This window comes from Anomalospiza imberbis, chromosome 17 (assembly GCF_031753505.1).
Source record: "Anomalospiza imberbis isolate Cuckoo-Finch-1a 21T00152 chromosome 17, ASM3175350v1, whole genome shotgun sequence".
In the NCBI taxonomy this organism is placed as follows: Eukaryota; Metazoa; Chordata; class Aves; order Passeriformes; family Viduidae; genus Anomalospiza; species Anomalospiza imberbis.
The window spans coordinates 9701528-9723012 of record NC_089697.1 but is presented as its reverse complement, the minus strand read 5'-3'; the positions used below and the strand labels follow the sequence as shown (position 1 = coordinate 9723012).

The following is a 21485-nucleotide window of genomic DNA, read 5'->3' as shown; positions in this document are numbered from 1 at the left end:
CCCAGCACTAACACCCAGGTGCTGCCTGCCCAGGATGGGCACATCCTGGATCCCACACAGTCCCACAGGCCATCCCACATGGCCACAGCTCTGCTCCCCCATGGCTGTCACACTGCTGGATGTTTGCTCAGAAAACTTTTCTGTTCCTGCCTCTGGTTGCCCCTTGCCAGATGCAAACACAGCTGGGGCTCCCTGGTACCCACATAAACCCTGACACCCACAAATTGCTCTGACCCTCCACAGATATTTCACTCCATCTGAGTGGAGCTGGATGCTATTTCTCAGCTTTCAGATCGCAGGGATATCCCATTACCTTTCATGCTCAGGTGGAAAACACCAGAGGAAAAGTTTTTAAGAGGAGAGCCCCGGGGTGGTGTCTGGGCAGCGCCGCACAGCCTGGGCAGGCTCAGGTCCGCTCCCCACCGACCCCTCAGAGCTGCCACTTTGCCACAAACCATCGGCTCCCCAGCTGCTACACAAATCCAAATGTTCCCCTCGAGCTCTGAGAGGGGACAGAAAAGCAAGCAAACCCGTGACACACCAACCTCTGCCCATCAGATGGGAGCTGGACCAGGCTCTGTCTGCCGGCACCAAGTGACAGCTCTCCCGGCGCTCCGCTGAGCGAATTTCGGGCAGCTCTCCATGCGTGGCTCACGCCAGCTCCCTTCCCAGCTACACAACACTGCCCAGGATGCTGGGGGACAGATAAAAATCAGTGCGAGCACAATACTCACGTCGGAGGACTGCGCCTGTGTCCCTTCCCCGGCTCCCGGAGCTCGGTTTAGGTGGTGATCAGGAGACGGTCATCTGGGACACGGGAGACAGGAGTGAGCAGTGTGGGTGAACTTGCACAGACAATAAGCCGTAATTTTTCCTTGCAGCCTGACTGGTTCTACTGGTTTGCGTTTCTTTGCCCCAGCAGCAGAAAGGAGGCTCAGCTTGGCTAAGGCTGCCCAACAGGTTCTGCTGTAACACAAAAAGTGGCAAGACCAGTATGGTGTGAGCCCGGATAGAGATTTGATTGTTTTCCCATAATTACAGCTCAACTTGTGCTGTTGGTTGAAGTCAGTCACATTAGCAAACAGACCCTTTAAAATAATTCATCCAGCACTAAGATGGGAAGTTCTTTTTTTTATACAACTTGGCTCTTTTTGAGAAGAAGAGAAAAATAGAAAAAGAAATGTGACAGCAGCAGCAGCAGTAGCAGCAGCATCCGACTAAACTAGCGTGGCACAGCCCAGGGCACACAACAACCCCCAGCCCCAACACTCGGGGGAGGGAAAGGGATGTGCCCAAAATGACACAAATGGCTGCTTCAAGTGCAGGATGAAAGCTCATGATCGTCCCGGATTTTCTTCTGGGGGCACTTTGCAGTGGCTGGGGGCGCTTTAGGGACCAGTGAGGAAGGGTTGGGTGACTTGGGCTCTGATCCTAGCCAGCCCTAGCTTAGCCCGGGTTTCCTCCCAGCTCCAGCTGCTGACACAAGCAGCTTTCACCCTAAACCGTGGGCTGGTGAAGCCGAAGGCAAAATGGACACTTCCCGAGCCTTTGAAGTGTAGCTACTTCAGCATCCCCTGGGGAAAATGCTGGCACGGATTCCCCTGCCCAGGCTGGGTAGGGACAGCCTTCCCCCGCAGTGCTGCAGCTCCAGGAAAAAGCAGGAGATGCACTCGCTCCCCATCAGCCTGGCACTGATAAAAAGGAATAAAAGTTGTAGCCTACATATCTGGGAGCCAGGCAGCACATCCTGCTTTGCCAAACGCTGCCCTGCGAGCGGGGCCCTGCCGTGCTGGCACAGCCACCTCCGAGCGCGGCTCTGGCTCGGGAGGGACGCGTCCCTCTTGCTTAATAGGACACGTAACCTGAGCAGGGTGGTTTCCCTGCGACATCTCCAGCGGACAGGGAGAGCTCCTGTGGAAGGGGATTTGGAGCGCTGAGGCTGAGCTGCTCCTCCTCTGAGTCTCCCCATGCCGCGCATCCCCAGCGCTCGGTGCCCAGCCAGCAGCTCAGACCCTCTGCTGCTCCAAAGTCCCCTCCATCCACCAGCAGCGATGCCACCACGCTGCCTTACACCCCAGCTGCTGAGCTGGCTCCTCAGCCATCCCAGCAGAGCACTGAGCATCCCTGGCAGTGTTTCCCTGTGGCAATCACATCTCTCAAACGGTGGCTTCGAGCTTTGCTCCCGCTCACGGACAGGTCGGGCAGGTGGGGGCAGCTGGGGCTCCCAGGAATGTGGCTGCACACCCATTCCATGGAAATGGGTGGCAGGTAAACAAGCAGATGCTTGGCAAGCCGTGGTCCTGGGCAGACTTGTAGGGACTGTTTGGTGATTGCTCTACATGCATGAAATTCCTGACTCATCCCTCTGCAAGAGGGACACAGCACAAGGTTAAGGGGGGTGTGTTCCATCCAAGCCTTCTTATGAGCCACCTGCAATGGGCAGAGGGAAGCTCTTGGCCTTAATATTCCCTCTTTCCTTTTGAACCCTTTGCTTTATTGTCGGATATGACAATTAGAGATCGACTGCTTGATATGGCTTGGTACCTCAGGCTGATGCTTGCGGTGGTGGAATTAATGGCAACCACATGGAAGAGAGATCCCTGCTCAGACCAGCCTGGTGACATCATGGGAGGGGCAGTGGGGTAACTGGGAGGTGTGGGGCTTGGGGAGATCACCTGCAGCAGCCAGACCTCCGAGCAGTGACACTGGGGCCTGGGGCACTGAGCCATGGGGGCAGTGACAGCATCCCACACGTGCCTCCAGCAGTTCCGTGGCAGCTCTGTCTGGAGCATCAAGGAGAGAAACACCATAAGAAGGGTTTAGTGGGAGCAGCTGCATGTGGGTCTGGGCAGGCTTGAGGCAGAGCAGCTGCCTGGAAGTGTTGTGCTGGTGCACAAGAAGGCAGAATGGACATTTCTGGGAATCATCTTCATATTACCTCCTCTTGTCTTGCAGGTGTCTACTGATGATCACACAGATTGCTCACAGAAACCAAGGGCTGTCTGCTTCCTGGCTGAAGAGCCAGAAGATCTGGGCAGGAAGGGATTTCTTACATCTAGGGACTTGAAAAAAAAATCAAGGCTTTTTTTTCTAGAAGGAAAACAATAAAATAAGGGAAAAAATGCAAATTCACTGATGTAATGTGAAGGTATTTGGTCAAGACTGAGACAGGTGTCTGCAACTGGAAAGCCAGGGAGATGACAGAACACCTTTACTGGGCAAGACAAGAAGGACTTTCAATAGGTTCCAACCTGCTTTCTGGATATGTAGTGGGGAAACTGCTCTGATGGTGAGAGAACTCATCCCCAGAGCTGAGTCATACTGACCCCCACCCAAAAAAAAAAAGGATAAGAGCAAGTTAGGCTTTCAGGAAAAGCTGGTCAACAAAATTAACATCTGTTATGGATGCAGCTTATCCTTCACTCCACAGGATCAATAGAATGGAAAAAAAAAAAAAAAAAAAAAAAACAACACAGCCTGTTTCAGGAAAGAAAGCACATGATTTGTTCCCATTGAAGGGGACACCACAGGGCACTAAGGACACCCAGGGGAGATGTTCCCTGTGGGCTGGGCTACCTGAGCACAGAGCAGAGCTGGAGATCAGATGCTGGTACATGCAAGAGCCCGAATCACCAGGTGAATTCATGGTGACATGGCCAGAGCTGGAGACCAGCATCCTGCAGCATCCCTGCACAGGAGCCGACAGCCTCATGCTGGGCTGGAATGGGCTCCTGGGCCATGGATGTGGACGGAGGCCCCAGTGAGGATGCTGTTAAAGCCCTTTAGGGTGCTGACAAAAGCATCCCTACATCATTAGCAGTAACTCATAGGCATGAGGGATCAGGCAAACAGCTTCTCTGGGACACGTGTACCAGCACCTGTAGGATTTCTCCCTGATATTTAACCTAGCCCCGCCCTCTGCCAGTTTGGAGCCGTTCGCCCTGGTCCTGTCACTCGTCACATGTCAGCCTGAGGGCACTTCATAGCCTGATCCTCTTGGGCTTTCGTCGAATCCCATCAGGGCAAGCCCAAAAGAGCTCCTGCAGCAAGAACAAGCGCATGGGAGCAGCATCGCTGGGCAGACGCTGCTCCACAGCAGACACAGCAGCAAAGCCAGACTATAAAGAGGAGGTAGATCAACGTTACCAGCCGGGTGCTGCAGTGAGAGAAGGAAACATTCCCTCGATAAGCCGCCCCATCCCCCGGAATACCGGACACACGCGGAAGGCAGCGCGCACATAGCAGGCAGCTTCCACCAGAGGCTGCTCGATGGCTTCGAAACAGCTCTGCCTGCAGCTGCCTGCGCAGGACACAGCCCCGGGACATCGCCCGGGGCAGGGTTTGGGAGCCCACAAGCTCGGAGGACTCTCGTCACCCTGGGCACGCTGGGAGCTGGACCCGAGGGATGGAGCATCATTACCTGCAGGGCAAGGAGGCTGCTGGCTGCTTTTCTCACCTTGAAAAGGTGGAAAGGCTCTGTAAGAGTGAGACAAGGAGAGGCTTAGCTAAACCAGTAGTTTTCTGGTGTTATGAGCATTTAAATTACACTAAATAACAAAGGCAGCCTTTGTGGGCTCTGGTTGTGCCACTTTTCCCTGGATTTGCATGGGCTGGCACTGGGTGACAAAGGGTGCAGGTGAACTAGAGATGCTTTAACCCTGGAGGTCACCCACACACCTCAGAAACAGGCACAGAAAAAGCTAACCTGGAATTTCCATTACTAAAAGATACAAACCCAGATCAGCTGGGAAAAGGGCAGCCAGGTGTGAGGGTTTTCTCTGAGCTGGAAGGAGAAGCAGATGAGCCCTTTCCACTCTGGCTGAGCTTTCCTTCACCTTCTCCAGCCTACACCATCTGGGCTGCAAACGCCCTGGGTGTGCAGCTCTTGCCTTCCAAGGTGCTGGGAATGTGCAGCAGAGTACAAAGACATCATCAAACTGGTGGCAGCTGTTCTCAATGAGGTGCAAAGGGGTGGTGGGAAGGTAGCTGTCGATGCCAGGCTTTGGCACAACTTGTCTAGTCAGGAAACACGTTGTAAGTTTTTGTGATCCCACCTAAATTCACCTGTTCCTGTTGCTGTTGGTCACATTTTGCCAATAAACAAAAGTTAAAATAATTTATACCCTGAAAGAATTTGTCTGTCTGTGGATGGCTTGCAGAGCTCAGGGTGCTCTGGCTCCCTGCTGAGAATGCTGATGGCTGGGTGGGCTGTGCCAAAAGTTGAAACAAACACTTTTAAACTTTACAAAAATGTTCTTTTTTTGACTCATTCATCTTCATGCCAGCTGTCAGCCAGCAGCGGCTTAGCCCAGGCTGGGGATGCACAAATGAGTTGAACTGTTGGGGTTCTTCTCTTCACCTCTGCCTTCCCCTCCTTCTGCAAGGAGGAGATTAATGCAATTAGGGTTTTGTAACCATTTCCTCTCTCACATGAAAACATGTAGGGGGAGTTCACAGCTGGCTCCCACTGCCAGGGATGGAGGACAGCCAGGCAGCCCCTCTTCCAACTTGCATTCCCATCCAGGCTGGACTAGGATGCCAATCTTGGCAAGTTTTGCCCAAAATTCCTCTTTTTTTTCTATGGGTAGAAGGGAGCTAGGTCTTTTTTCAGCTGGCTCCCACTTGACTAAACCAAGGAGGACCCTGCTGTCCTCTGACACATCCTGTCTCTCTTTAAAGCAGTCATGACCCATAGTTTGAGAAACTGCATTTAATAGTCCTGCCTGTCTCTTACTCCTCCATCTCTGCTCTGTCTCCCGCAATATCCACTTTCCCTTGCCCCTCCCTCCTCCCCTGGCCAAAAAGAAGTAAAAAATTAAGTGTGAATTTCAGAGCAAAAGATGCTTTTGTGGTTTTTTTTTTTTTTGCAAAGACACTGAGAAGTGAAGGCAAAACCCTTCCCATAAATTATAGTCCCATGAAAATGGCTCAAATTGCACAGAGTTTGCAAATTACAGAAGATGCAAATGTCAATTGAAGAAACTCTGGCAGTAAATATTTTTCTCAACTGCTTCGTTAGCAAAGCTTTTCACTGGAAAGGCTCCTGCTCTCAAGAGCTGGGGAAGGATGACAGCTCTTAGGCTTTAAATGGTTTACCCATAACACACAACTGTGTCATTTATCCCTCTGTAATTAATTAATCAATAATATATCAGTATTAAAGACAAGAAAACTTATTTTGAACTTCATTTCTGGCACAGATCCTTGGAAAGAAAGAAGCTCCATAGCTCTCCTTGGCTCTCCCTGATGTGTTATCTCCAGTGTGGCAGCACCTGAATACCCAGCATAGGAACCCTGAATGTGCCAAAGTTGGTTTTTTTTTCTGTTTCCATCTCCTCTTTCCCATGATGGAAAACCACCAGCAAAGTGCTCATGTCACAATAAAAAGCAGGAATGCAATGATCTGCCTGAGTCCAGATGAAGTAGAAAGAGCAAATGTCAAACCAGCTCTGGAGCATCTAATCCACTGATCCATCCCTGGTTTTTCACCAATCTCTAACTAAATAATAATGTTTTTTAAGGAAAAAAAAAACAAAACAAAAAAAACCCCAGAAAATCTAATTCTTTGGTTTGCAGGGGTGGGTGGTCAACTTTCAGGCAATCTACAGTGGCTGTCCACCGAGTGTGGCACTGTCAGCATGGTGTACACGGCTGTGCCATGTCTGGGACTTATGTCCCTTCCTCCTGAGCACAGACAAAGACAACATCATCACAAGTATTTAAAAGGACCTCTGCAAAATCCTTCTCCAAGTGTGAAAACTCCGTTGTGGAATGTACTCGATTTGGGCCAACTTCTCCCCCACAAGGGCTGTGTCCAATTCAGAACCTTGCAGGATGGGTTATTGCAGGCTCCCCTTGCCTGTCCTGCTCCCTTGCCTTGCTGTGGGATGGGATGGAGCTTGGCACATGGGGGTGGCTGGAGGATGGATCCTGCAAGCCTTCCCTCCCCCCTACACCTGCCCATCCTGCCTGGAGGGCTCTGAGCACACCCACCCCAGTAGAACCTCTGCAGCCACACGCTCCTGGGTGCCCCCCAGGAGCCTGCCCCCCATACAGCTCCTTTGGGGAAGTATTTTAGCACGTTCCTCTCCATCACCTGGTAAAAAGCAACACCCACTCCGTGCTCCTTGCAGCACTGAATGTGAACCTGGGCGTGAAGGGCTTCGCTGCCTGCCCCCACGCTGGCCTGGCTGCTCCCAGCCCCATGATTTATGCTTTGGTTTGGGAATGCCGCTTCCTGCCAGGTGATCACATGGGCCCTTGCCTGCACATTATTTTTGTATTTGCTTTTGCTTCCCTTGCCTCCCTCTCCCCCCTCAAAATGGTTTTCATTTTTATTAAAGCAATTTATTCTGGAGGTTGCCAAAAGCTTATCAGGTTCGGCACATGTTCAGACAAGTTGAGCATGGTGATTTTGGAGGTGGGGGGTGCTTGGGGTGAAGAAAATGAATGAAAGCAGCTCCAAAAAGGCAGTTGAGCCAGGCTGGAGTGATCGTGGCCCAGCTCCAGCACCAAGATTTCGGCTCCAGTTGCGGGTGGAGGTCAGGAGCAAGACAGTCTGCATGGAGCTGGAGAGGACCAGAAAAGGGTCAAAGGGAATGGGGAGAGCTATTTCCACTCCCTCGAGCTGTTTGCCATGTGGCCACTGCCAACCTGGAGCTGTTGGTATTTAAAATGACACGTAGAGAGGTGTCCCTCCTCCCTCAGAGGTATGTTAATGAGCATCCTGTTAAGAAACTCCTTGGAAATTTCAAGGGAAGACAAATCCTCTTGGTTGATAAATTCATTTTCTCCCTTTGCTTGACCCGTCAGTCTGTGCTGCCAGCAACGTTCCCATTAGCTTTGGCCGAGTTTGCCAACATCTGCTGAGATCCAAGACCCATAGAAATCCACTGGAGCCTTTCCATGGATCTCAAGGAGCTTTGGGTCAAGTCCTCTGCCTGTGGGATGAGGCTTGGGGTCTGTGCATTGGCTGCCTGCACGGAGCCTGCCGGTGAGTGATGAGCTGTTGAACAATGTCTTCATCCCTGGGCAGGGCTGGGAGGAGGGATGGGGATGCTAACTGGAACCAGCCTGGAATGAAGTCATTTGTTTCGCCACGCTGTTTCCCTTCTCCTGAAGGTTCCCAGGGAGGGAAGTGGAGCTCACAGGCAGCGATGTCTGCAAAACCCCAGGGCCCTTGTTTCCTTGTTTTAAAGCTCCACAGCCTCTGAGGACGTAACCCAGCTCCAAAGATTGCCCCACACCTCAGTCCCACCACAAGAGACCTCCCACTGCTGCTTTCCTGCAAAGACCGTGGCTCTGCTGGGAATGGGCTGTGGCAAATGCCAGCAGCATGAGGCAAAGCACAGCCCCTGGGAAGGCTGCCCTGTCCTGCCCAAAGAGAGTGAAAAATCTCTGAACCGACAGTTTTCGAGCGCTCCTCGCGAGGCAGCTAAACACGGCTTTTATCAGCATATGAGAGCTTGCAAAGATAACACTTCAAAGGAAACACGTTCTAAATACACCTTTAAAAGCCTTAAAATGTAATTCCATAAATGTTTGTGTTACTTGGGCAGGAGATAAAGCCAAGTGGTATTACTGAATTGTAGTGGGGCTCAATACCTGCAATCTTCCCTCGTGTCCCTATCAGATGAATGGTTCACTTATTAATCTGTATCTGGGTGCAGAGGAGCCTTTTCCTTTCTCCATAATCTTTTTCCCCCATCTCTGTGTGCTGGCCACTTTGCTGCTCTGACAGGACCTCGATGTGGGCGTGAATCCCAGCAGGATTGTGTCTCTGGGTTGATACAGAAACCCTGACCCTGCAGCTTCACCCCACTCTGAAGATTAACAAAAACCCAAGGCTGTGGAGAAATAACAAAAAGCAATTGTCACTTAATTGGTGATGCTGGTCCCAGCGGTTTGGAAGCGTTTGATCCCTTTTTCCTCTGCTGTTGGTGGATCAGGAATGTGATGTCTCCCTGTCCCAAAGGATGGACTGCAGGGGCCATATTCACATAGGTTTGGATTAGGGATTAACAAGAAATTCTCTCCAGTGAGGGTGGTGAGTCTCAGGCTGCCCACAGAAACCATAACTGCCCCATCCCTGAAAGTGTCCAAGGCCAGGATAGATGAGGCTTGGAGCAACCTGGAATAGTGGAAGGTGTCCCTGCCCATGGCAGGGAGTTGGAATGAGATGAGCTTTAAGGTCTCTTCCAACCCAAACTATTCTGTCATTCAATGATTCTATGATATTTCGCATTATAACAATTTGAGGAGAGATTCCTGACATCCAAGGACTGTGGGGTACAAATATTCCATTTCAGGTTTTTTATTTTTATTAAAGAAATAAAATCAGAAAGATGGGACTGAAGCAGCCTGAATTTAAATCCTTCCCAACACTGACCAAATGAAAATGACTCCCACTAACACAATTTCAGAGAACCTTGGCCCTGCCTGGGGCAGGAGTGAAGGAGATCCCTGAAACCTCTGCTTTTCCACGAGAGCTCTGTGCTGCTGTCACTGCGGGCAGCTGGTGACGTTACTGTGGGTATGTGTTTACGTGGGGCTGAGAGTCTGGGGGGAACTGAGAGAGTTTTCCAATTAATTTCCCTGCAGCTTGTTTGGTCCCTGCAATGGTTATCAGGGAAGGCAGCACATCACAACAAAGCATTGCCCCAACACCTCAGAAAATGTTGAGCCCTGGAAGCATCAATCCCAAAGCTATTTTAGGAAGTGAGTCCGCCCACACTGGCACATGTGCAGCCCTCCAGCTGTCTGGGCTGGCAGCAGGATTTGGCCATTAATGGAAGATTTCGTGCCTATTCACCCAATCCATCCTTGACTTAGGCTCAGCAGTTTTCCTGCAGCTCAGAATGGGGGGGTCTGCCCGGGGTCCCAACACCCATCAGTGACCAGTGGCATGTAGGAACCAGGTAAAGGGACTTGTTTCTGAAGAGCTGAACAGCTCTGAGGGTCTTTTTCCTGTGTGAAGAGGGGAGATGAGAAGTTTTTCAGCAGAGCTTCTAGCCCCCACCCACAGGCAGGTCCCTGGCAGCACTAAAGGTCCAGGAGTGGAAACTGATGGTGGTGCAAAGGCAGAACAAATTGATCCAAACCCTTGTCTGATGGACAAAAATTTTTCAGTGTATTATTCAGTGCATTTAGTCTTAAATACTTCATTAAATTCTGAAGGTGTTTTCTTCTTTAACCCCCCACATTCACCTTTCTTTAACCTGTCAGACCACTTTTTAATTCTCTTCTTTCTCCCAAAAGAAAACCCTCTGGATTTCTTTGGATGTCAGAAAGCAAATCTTTGAATATTTGAATATTTGGGTTAGTTCCAGAAACACTTCACTCACTCAAAGCCAAAGGAAAGGCATTTGCAATGTTTTTGTTTTTTTTTTTTTTTTTGTTGGTTTTTTTTTTGTTTTTTTTTTGTTTTTTTTTTTTTTTGCACTGCACATTGCAGAAAGATGTTTAGAGAGAGCGGGGATGAAGGACAACCCAGGGTGTGCCACATACCCAGGACCTTGTCCTTGGAGCCACCACTAGGGCCCAACAAAAACCAGCTGTTTTCCCCCCTAAAACTCATCCAGTCTATGGGGAACCTTGATGAGGACATGGTTTGCAGGGAAGGCTGCTCCACCCGGCAGAAAATGTCTCTGGAAGCCCTGTGACCAAGGGATGGCAGCTGGGAGCTACCCACCCTGGGGACTGGGAGATTGCAATCAGGGGTCAGAAGAGATGAAGGATGGCAGAGGGAGAAATCCTGTGTTTTCTCTCCTTTATCTGCTGCACAAGCCATCCAGGCTGTGTGTGTGTGTGTTAACTGTCAGTGCTGGGACACTTCACATATACCCTGCTGCTCAGCATCCCATGGCAATCCCAGAAAAGGCAGTGGCTGCAGCAGCACCACTGGCAGCTCAAGAGCTTTAGCCAGGGTTGTAAGCACCCATCCTTCTCCAAAAGTGCCTTTTTGAATCCCAATTCTGTGCTTGCTCAAGGGCTCCTTTAGATCCTGGTGCTCAGGATGAGTCCCTAGCCTGTGGGGTTGACAGGTCAGTGCCACAGCTCACTAAACTCCAGCCATTAATGGTAAATAAAGGCTTAATCATTTGTGCAATCTTCCTTAATTACCAAAGAAAAGCAACTGGTCTGAGCCCACCCAGAGGCTGCAGTGTCAAACACTTCTCCCCATGGTGATTGATGCTGGGTTCCCAAAATTCAAACTGATAGGAGCATGTTGAGTGAATGCTGATGGGCAGGAGAAGGCACCTGGAGGGGACACATCGACCCAGGGCTTTATTTTCAGCCCAGAGCTCCTCAGCCCATGGCTGGGAGTGGTTTCCACCAGGGCAGTCCATCTTGCTGGATCTGTCCACTCATGAGAAGAAAACACATTAAATGCCACTCCTATTATTTTTGCTTTTCTTTCAGACCAGGATACCCAGTTTCATTGCAAAGAAGCTACTTCTAATTTCATTTTATTTATATGGTACAAGAGCCAAGTGCTACCCATGGGTACTGCCGAGGATTTCGGATCTCTGTGTCCATCAGGGCTCAGTGGAAATGAGGGACAGATTTCTTTAGTTGTGTGACATCTTTGCAGCATGAATTGCCTCATGTTTTACAGCCCTGATGTGCAGCTTGCTGCGTATGCACGCTAGAGCTGATAATTTTTGACTAACAGTGGTATTAAATCATCAGATAAAAACTAATGAAGGAGAGAGCCTGAAGATGTGATGATGATGAGGGGGAGGAATTCAGAGTAGCAGAGGGGGCCAGGCATCATCCATCCAGGGCTGCTGAATTTATGTGTGTGTTAATTAACATTTTGATTCATTAAGCTTGGCTCATGGTGGGGATTCATGGATGAGAAAGCAATTTAGGAGCTGCTGCCAAGCACAAGAAGTTTCTCTATCTCCCATTCTCCCCTTCTTGTGCTGGTGAAGGATAGAAGTGGATCTTAAACTTAAGTGGAAATAAAAATAGAGTGTAAATGGGAAGGTTTGGGGGCACAAGGCAAGAGTGGAAACACTTGAGAATGGCCACAGAAATGCACAAACAAGGCTCCTGCCCACATCCAGTTTTCTGAGATGTGGCCATGGGTAAGAGAGCTCACCAAAATCTGGCATCTGGGTCCTCCAGCCTTCATTTATACCTGTACAAAGCACCATACCTCTTCTCCTGGATGCCACTCCATGGCACAAAGAGGTTACTGCCATGGGCAGAGCCATGACCACATCACTCATGTGCAGCCAAGTGCTGGGTCACCTTGTGAGATGCCACTGATATGTGTTATATATGTATTTTACAGAAGGAATATTTCCAGGGTGTTTTATGGAGCATTAATATCCTTTATATGTGTGGCTTCTTTTATCCCTTTGCATAAAAAGCCAGGTGTATTTTTTTGCCATGAATTCTGGCCACCCAAGACTGTGAAGAGAGAAGAGTTAAAGCTCAAACATCTCAGAAATCTCTAAAATGCACCTGTAATGGTCTCCTCATCCATCACTGCACTGTTATTTTAAGCTTCAAAACCCTGGGACATGCCAAGGCTCCAAGTGAGCATTGCATGTAGTCTTTTCACACCCTCCTAGAAATTATTAACCACAATTAAGAAGGTGGACCAGCTTCTCATGGGTGTAAATCAGCCCAGCCCCACTCCAAGCCATCAAGCCTTGCTGTTGTACAGCAGCAGAAGACTTGACCCTGAGATCTAGACAAGGAAACAATTGTTTCCCAGAACCAGAGGGAAAGGAATGATTCTTCTTCAGGCACTTTGATATCTTCTCCTCTGTTCTCAGAGTGGGAATTACAAGGACTCATAAACACAGAAAATAACCTGATTAATTCTAACTCAAATTCAAGGAACAAAAGGGTCAAAATCAGAAATTGGTGGTTATTGTGGCCGTTCTGTTTTGCCCAGGGCCCATTGCCCAGGTTTTTTACTGATAATGCTTTTCCTTCAGAAAAAATGCCCAGTCAAGTTACTCTGCTGGCTCACTGTGCTTTTAAGAAACACATTTGGCCTCATGAGGATGCATCAAAATTTTGATGTTTAGCAGAAAATAAAAATATTTGCACTCAGTTCATTTATAGAGCTGCACATAATATCCTTCCCCTCAGGGCATTTCCAAGGAAAAGGCTGGAAATAAAAATATAAATTCTAAACAGCAGTAAAATGTTTATCACTTTGGGGGTTATGAGTGTTCAGCTTTTATTACTACAAAAATCAATTTACTGATCTTGGGTTTACTGCAAAATCACAAAAGTGAAAAGCTGAATTCATTTGTTGTCCAGGGCTTTGCTGCTTCTCCTTTCCAATGTCTGGGGAGAGTTGTGTCCTGCCCCTCCCTGCTCTCTTCCTCCTCCCCACCAGGCTCCTCTCCTGACACCATCAAAACTTCCCTCCCTGCTCACCTGAGTCCCTCTCACTGCACCTCTCCAAGGAGACCAAGAGTCCAACCTGAAAAAACAAAGCTGGAAAAAAAAATAGGAAATGGCCAATTTCCTCTGGCAGGGGTTTTGGTTGTCTCAGGAGCTGCAGTTTGGGATGGGGGTGCAGGATATTGCTGAGGAAAGGGGCTGCTGAAAGGATCCTGAGTGTGAAAACATTCCTGAGGACTTCATGTGTGGAATATCTGCTGGAAAGTGCAAATCTGCATGTGCACAATAATATTGTGATGTTGTGTTAGTCATTCCAATGGTCAAAATAATAAAATAATAAGAAGAAAGAAAGGAAAAGTAGATGCTTAGATGTCACTCTGCTGTGACACTTCAGTGGGTACAATTCAGGGCAACTCAATGCTCCCATGTAGCCACTCCTCTATTTTAATTTCTGGAGATTTTAAGGCAAAAAAAAAAAAACAAAACCAAAAAACCAAAAAAACCCCAAAAAATCTATGCATATTTTAACAGATTTAATGGAAAGCAGTGCAAAGAGTTTGGACAAAATCTTCAGGCTTGCTGTCCCTCAGTAGTGGCCCAGAAGGGACTCATGGCCATGCTGCTGTGATAGCAAAACTTTGCAAATCCTTCACAGTCTGACACATTCACCTCCCAGAGTCCCAGCTCTCAGTCAATCCAAGTATTTCATATAAAGAGATTTTCAGCCCTGCTGATAATTTCTGGAAAAAAATGTATCAGAAAAATAATTTTTTCTCCAAATATTGAAGGAGGGCTGGGTCAACTCTACAAACAGTCAGAGCAAATGTTTTGGGGAGCGATGAGGAGGATGAAAACCGAGTGAGTCAGCAAATAGCTGGGGATAGCAGCAAGTTCTGGGAAGGAGAGGAGCAGGAGAGTGCATTGGGGTGGGAGGGTGAAACTCCCACCTGATGTTAATAGTTTTGGCCCGCTTTCCATGCTGAAATGTGATCAGAAAGTCACGGAAACAGTGTGCTAGAGGGAAGGGTTGTACACGCTGTGCTGGCACTGGTGATGGGCAAATTTATTTAAATCCCATTTAAATGCAGGGACACCCCCAGCCTGTGGCCAGTGACAGCCACCAGCCTTTGCTCTGCACTTTTGGGAGCTGAGCACATCCTTGCTAGGAGCCCATGGGACAGCTGGATGTCTGTGAAGGGGATGGTGTCACCTCTGTGTGCTCTGACAGCACGAACCTGACCCACCCCAGGTGCAGATGGCACTCCTGCCCTTTCCCTTTCACCTCCCCACTTCCCCAGCAGTACCAGCCTAGGTGGATTTTCCAGCTCTTGCACCAAAGCAGCCTCACAAGGTTTCTCTACCTATCTTGCAAAAGATGGAAAGTGCTTTACAATTATTACAGGGGTCATCTAAAAATCCTGTCAGGATTAATTGTGCCACAAGCAAATCCCCCACCCTAGCCTGGCACAGGGTGGGATGAATCAATTGGGGGCAAGCACCACTGACAGGCCTCACCAACGTGAAAGGCATGAGCTCACAAATAATTCATTAAAAGTGTGCATGTCGGAGAGGATTGATTTTCATTTCCTTAAAAATCAAAAAAAAAAAAAAAAAAAAAAGGTGTCTTGGCTTGGAAGGCAGCAAATGAGACGTGGAAAGGCATTATACCCCCTGAGGCACACAGACATGCTCCTCCTGGCTCTGCAGTGCTCAGAACACACATATCCCAGATCCTGCACCAACAACCCTCTGCTGGCAGCTGATGAAAGAGGGGGAGCACCTTTCCATGCTGCCACCAGCACCCCAGTCCAACACAGTGTGAGCAATGTCCCCACTTCAGCTAACACCCCAGTGTTTATTCATCAGCAGATTTCACAGTAAATATCCCCCCTCACCCAGCTTTGCAAGCCAGCAAGGATTCCACAGTAAATATCCCTATTAACCAGCCTTTCAAGCTACTGATTTCCAAACAGAAAAGTGTAGATTTTATGTAGGTTATTTAACAGACTTCTCCAAATCCACCCACCCCGTGCTGCTCCCTCAAGCCATGATGAGAACCGTGATGACACCGAGCTGACACCACTGCTTCCCATACTTCCATCAGAGGTTCCAGCAGAGCCAGCTCATTTCCTCCAGGAGCAGGAGGAGCAGCTCACATTAAATATGGGAAGTGACTGCCACCTCCAGCCCTCCTCCTGCTACTGGAGCCAGCAGCTCCCAGCCCTCCTTGGGTGACTCGGGGAACCTGGAAACTTGTTTTACTGCCTGCTTGTGCTGGAGATATAAACAGTGGGGCTGGAGAGCAGAAACACGAGATGGCAATTAGCCCAGAGCTATTAGCTGTGCCTGAATATCATATACTCCAAGCTTCCTTGATCCACTGGAATTTATATGACTGTTAATGGGCACTGTAAATTGCTGTCAGCGTGGATAACTCAATCCTTGCTTTTTTGGAGAGGTGAAGCAATGGGGGAAGTAGAGGGGAAGGTGGCCTGAGATGGACACAAGGAGCTGTACAACAGCTTTAAGGCACTGCTGTCTACTGGCACATAACAGATAATAAAAATATGCTTTAATTTAGAATGTAAGGATATGGTGTCAAAATAAAATGTCTCAAGGACAACTTGGGAACATAAAAAAGTCATAGCCCATGCTGTGAGCATCAGCTGCACATCATAAAGATACATTAATGGTATATTTCTTTAAAAGAAATTTTCATACTTTGGGGTTTTATGAGAAATAAGATTTTTAAATATCAAAAGTGGAAATTTTATCGTTGGAGGGAAAAAAACCGTTCAGACTAAGGTGATGGGAACAGCAAGAGCCCAGAAATAAAACGCTGGTACCTTTGGTGGTGCTGCAGTGACCAAGGGGGGTGACCCTGCTGTGCTGAGCCTGGTGTGCCAACCCTTCCCTCCACCCACTCTGCAAGCATGGAACCAGTGGGATTTTTTATTAAATGGGAGCACAGCCAGGCCCCAGAGATAAAGACACAAAATAATGTTGGGTTGTGAAACAACAGGCAGGCAAAGCTGCTTCAACCAGATCCACTTATGTGCCAGTGGTCAAAAATAAAATCAGTGAAAGAAATGAAGTTTTGATGTAAAATTCAAATGTTAGAGATAAAATCAATACATCTGAGTATGGATTATTCTGGTTTTATTTTGAGCTCAGAGAAATAAAAGCTCACAGCATTGGAGCATCTTTGCTTCCTAGGTTCATCTAGGCTCTGGAACAAAAAAGAGTCCCACGAGTTCATTTTTACCAGGGGAAAAAGCATTTTTAACCCAGTGACTAAAATACCCATTCCCATTGTTCCACTTCTCTGTCAGCTACTGGGAAGAATAACCTGGCATTTCCTTCCTGTGTCCTGCAGCTAAATCTGAGGTTTCAAGGGAAAGCTCACGAAAATGGGGAATTTCTAAAAATTCGATCCCATGTGCAACCATCAGTGGCAAGCAGCTGTTGTTGGCCACTGCTTGTTGGTTCTAAAAAGAATTTCACTGACATGATTCTGAACAGAATCAGGGTACTGGGATGCTCCTGGGCTGGTTTGCAATCATTTGCTGTTTAATATTTGTCTTCAGAGAGTTAAACTGAAAGAGGGCAGGTTTAGATGAGATATTAGGAAGACATTTATCTCTGGGAGGGTGGGGAGGCCCTGGCACAGGCTGCCCAGAGAAGCTGTGGCTTCCCCATCCCTGGAAGTGTCCAAGGCCAGGTGGGACAGGGCTCGGAACAACCTGGGATAGTGGAAGGTGTCCCTGTCCATGGCAGGGGATAGAATGAAATGAAATTAAATCCCTTTGAACCCAAACCATTACAGGATTCTATGATCTTTTTCTGCAGCTCTTCTTATTCCTTAAAGATGAAGAGATTTTGCTGCAAAGCAGAGCAGAAGGGTCTGAAAAGGATGGGCAGTGCTTGCCCAGATTGCATTTGGGGTCTCATGCTTGGGGGATGGTGCCTGCCCTGCTCCAGCTGAACACAAAGGGCCATGTGAGGAGAACTGGGCTGCACGGTCAGGCTGCCAGCACACCCCCAGCCTGGGAATGGCAGATCTGCAGCAAGAAGGACTAAAATTCCATCCAAACCTCTTAGAAAGGCATCTTTATCCCAACTATAAAGCCAAATTTGCAATGTCTTGGAGAGTATATTGTGCTTGTGTAGTGTGACTGCTCATGGTGAATGAATATCAGTGCCCTGCATCCAAAACCTTTCTCAGGGCACTCAGTGTCCATCAGCAAACCCTCACGGCCCACAAGAAGAGATCCCTCCCTCCTGGCATTTCAAACCTGTGCTCAACCCAGCTGTGCAAAAATTGCCACTGTGAGCATTGCCCTTGTAAATATTTTAGGAGAAACATCCTTAAAATAAACCAAGCCCTGTTCTCTTGGACTCCTGATGCCACAACTGCATAGCCAAGGACCAGGAGGACTCTCCATGAGGATAAGGTGGCACCCCTCTTCCCCATGGTCCATAAAACGTGCCTACCATTCATTGTTGGGCTGCTCAGAGCCTTGTGTGGTCCATTATATTTTATGCCAGTTTCCTAAACATTCACAGTTAAATAAACTATGATAACACTTCATAAACATTTTTCTAACATGCGGAATGTTTGACATGAATTTCAGCTATTTTAAAACTAATAAACAATTGTCAATCGGATGTTGGAGACTAAGCAGAAGCCACAACTGTTCTTATGGAACATCAAAGGCATAATAAATATCTGATTTTTTTTTTTTTTAAGCGAGGCTTTTGTACTTTTGCCTATGAGCCTCTGTCAAGAGCGTGGAGGGATGAGTGCTGGGGCTGTGTGTTATTGACTGCTGTGCTTTGGGCTTTCAGCAAAAAATAGGAGAGGTTACACTTCATGGGATCAGCTTGCACTTCAGAAATCTCCTGGTGTTTTGAAAACAAGCTGAGCAGACACCAGGCTCCTGAAAGTGCAGATACACTTTCTTCTCACAGGTGAAAGGCACCTTGCAGAGCCTCGCTGGTTCTGCTCCTCCTCTGGCAGCACTCCTGGGGTGAACATGACCAATGGCACAAAGCTCACGCCCCAAAGGGCATCTCTGGAGGATTTTGCACTCCTGTCCCTCAGCATCTGGGACAGTGCCACCAGGCAGGGATGGCAGCACAGAATCAGGGCCCCGCAGCCACCCCGAGCCCTCGCAGCTCCTCCCCAGAGCAGGACCAGCCCTTTGATGGTGCCCTGATGGGTGGGAAGGGGAGACAGCTCAGAAAAATATTTGTCAAGAGAAATACAACGTCAGTGGAATATTTTTTTCTGAGGAGTGCCCTGGGTTGGGAAAAAAAAAAAAATAGAAAAAGCTGATTTCAAATAACAGCTCATTTAGCAAGAGATAGTCTGTCTCCTTTAATCTATTGTTCATGACATCCCTACTCGTTAAAGGTTTCCCTCCCAACAACAAGAGCTTGTGAGCTTCGGAGAGGAAACCAGCACAGCCTAATATTTGTCTCTGGGCACATCCATCAGGAAGGAGGCACCCCCAGCAGCAGAGCTATCAGGCCTGTGCTCGTCTGTCCTGTGCCACGAAGGATGTGCAGCTCCAGAGAGATGAAAGCTGTTCCCCTGTTTGGGATGACGGATGGTGACCAGAGCTGGGGAGGACTGCTGGGATAATTGTGCTGCTTTACAAAAACTGGAGAGTTTTGGAACCAAATCTGAGGGAAAGTTGTACAGACTAAGGAGCAGATGCACTGAAATCTCTGGTTGCTGCTATGACACAAGACAGAAGCACTGGACAGGTCCTTTAAAGCCACCCGTGAGGCTCACAGGGATTTGGGATGCTCTTGCCAAGCTGCTACAGAGCCAACAATCCCCAATTTAGGGCTGTCCTTGTGCCCGAACAGCTCTGCCTCCCTGGAGCCCCTCTGCCCTCACAAATCCTCCACTCAGTAAAACCCCAGAGGTCCATAAGATGAGAAAACAGGAAGGCATGGAGCTGTCAGCTAGCTCTCCCACCCTTCCCCAGCGCTTTCTGTGGGCTCCCAGGTGTGATGCCCAGGAAAATCACGCAGGGAGCTGCTGCAGCTTCCACTGGCTGGATGCTGCTCCGCTCCACCTGACAAAACCCTCTCTAAATTCACACCTCAGCTCATGCCTTTGGGAGCAGATGCCTCATGCTGCTGCTCAGGCTTTATTTGGTCTCTTCTGCTCTGGGATGTCACTTCTTGCTGACACATCTGTGACTCCCACATCGGCGCTGCCGCCGTCCCCCTGCGTCAGAGCCACAGGGGGTTTTTGCTGGCCCATTTTCGCCCCTCCTGCCGTGACTGGCTGGGACAGGGCCGGCACCCAGCTTTTCCCAGCAGCAGGAAAAGGCTGGTGAGCCCCACTGGAGCCAGTCTGGCTGCTCTGGGCTGAGCTGGGCGCTGGGGCAGATAAGTAAACACTTGCAGCTCTGACATAAATTACTTTAGTCCTTGACAGCAGGACACTGACCAGGGTCGCCTGATAAGGGAGGGAAAGCCTTGCATGTCTCTCAGTCCCACTCAGATATTTCACAATAAATGTCACTGGGAAAGAATAGACACTTCTGTACCCATTAGGCAGCTGCATGTTCCTGTCACCTTGAGAAGAAGGGACGCATTGTCAGAGCTGTCGGGGCAGGCAGGAACCAGCTGTTAATCTGCTCTGACATCCTTTTTCACAGAGCAAGTGTGAACGAGGCATTGCAAAAACCCAGTGGAAAGGTGATTAAAAATAGGCCCTCCATGAACATCCACAGGGTCTGCCACTGTGCTGCTGCTGGGGAGCCAGAGGACCAGGATGGAGGCACCAACTCCTCCTGTCTCAGCTCCATCACACTCTGCAGTGCTCTCTGCCCGTGCCCGTTTCCCTCAGCAGGAGTCACACTGTCCAAGGACAGGCCACTTCCCTTCCCTGCTGAGGCTGAGCTGAGTGTTTCAGGCACTGATTGCTCAAGCCCAGGTGACACAGCTGCAAAGCTGGCAGTCTAAAAATGAGCTGGATGGAGCAGCACTGCTTCATCTGGGTCCTGGCAGATGTAACAGTGACACCTGAGGATACCACCAGCTCCACCAGGACACCCTGCTCCTCTGCCAGACATCTCCCAAGGGAACCTGCCTGCAGCATGTGTGCAGCTCCCTCCACTGCTCTGGCTGAGGGGTCCAGCTCTTACAGCCCCTCATTGCAGGGACTGCTCACACTGATGACACAGATGGGGTGCAGAGGTGCTGGGAACAGGTATCCAGGGAGTCAAATGTACCTGAGGGATGGCTCTGAATCCACCTGGGAATCTCTCTGGCTTCACTGCAGGCAGACAAAAGACAAAATGTCTGGGCAAGGAGCAGTGTGTCTGCTCTTCCACAGGTGCTCTGGAGAAAGTGGGATGTGGGACTGGAGTTGTATTACATGCTCATCTTAGAGTCTGGCTTCAAACGATTTCCCAAGTCAAAGACTCACACCTCTCCTTTCATTCCTGCCTCTATACCATCTCCTTTTCTCAGGGACATTGTTGACCAAGGTACAGATTTCTGTAATGGAAATGGGTTTGGGCTTTGTCCCAGTGGGTGACATCCCTGCAGAGCTGCTCCTGAGCTTGTTGCCTACAGAGAGACTTTGCTGGCCCAGCTTTCACTCTGTGTAAGTCACCTGCACACACCCTGCCAGATCCCTCATCTATTCTTGATCACCATGTCCCGCAGATCTTCAGGGTTTGCTATGAAGTTTTTTAGATGCAAATCCCTTTTAGTACTTCGGATATTAGGAAATCTTGTATGGAAGACATCTGCTTAGTGTCTAAAGCCTTAAGGATACTCATTAAAGGGATATTTCCCCTGATATCTCACGTGTGACCATTGGAGGATGATGCTGGTCAGTCTGGCTGCAGGCTGCCACATCTCACCAGGGTCCCACCACGGCACAGGCTGTACCCCTCAAACCCCACACCCCCTTGGGGACCTGGCCTTGGCTCCTGTCCGGGAACGAAAGGTCTGGCTAATGCTGAGAGATGAAAGCTCCTTCACAATCCCATGTTCAATATTTGATTGTGCTCCCCTGCTTAGCCTTTTAATGTGGTTCTGCTTATTTTTACAGGTTTCCCAATCTGCCCCCTCCCCAG

General features: G+C 48.9%; 1 protein-coding gene across 2 annotated transcripts in view; it reads right to left on the bottom strand.

The window, feature by feature from the left end:
* RPS21 (ribosomal protein S21) overlaps nt 1-21485 on the bottom strand; it is a 131245-nt gene that overhangs the window by 53849 nt on the left and 55911 nt on the right. Inside the window, exon 1 of one of the 2 annotated variants that reach the window (XM_068207947.1) lies at nt 20144-20150. The exons of the other annotated variant lie outside the window; for it this stretch is intronic. The gene's annotated coding sequence lies outside the window, so the exon portion shown is untranslated. Of the gene's footprint in view, nt 1-20143; nt 20151-21485 lie in introns of those variants that run through there. 2 annotated transcript variants of the gene reach the window in all.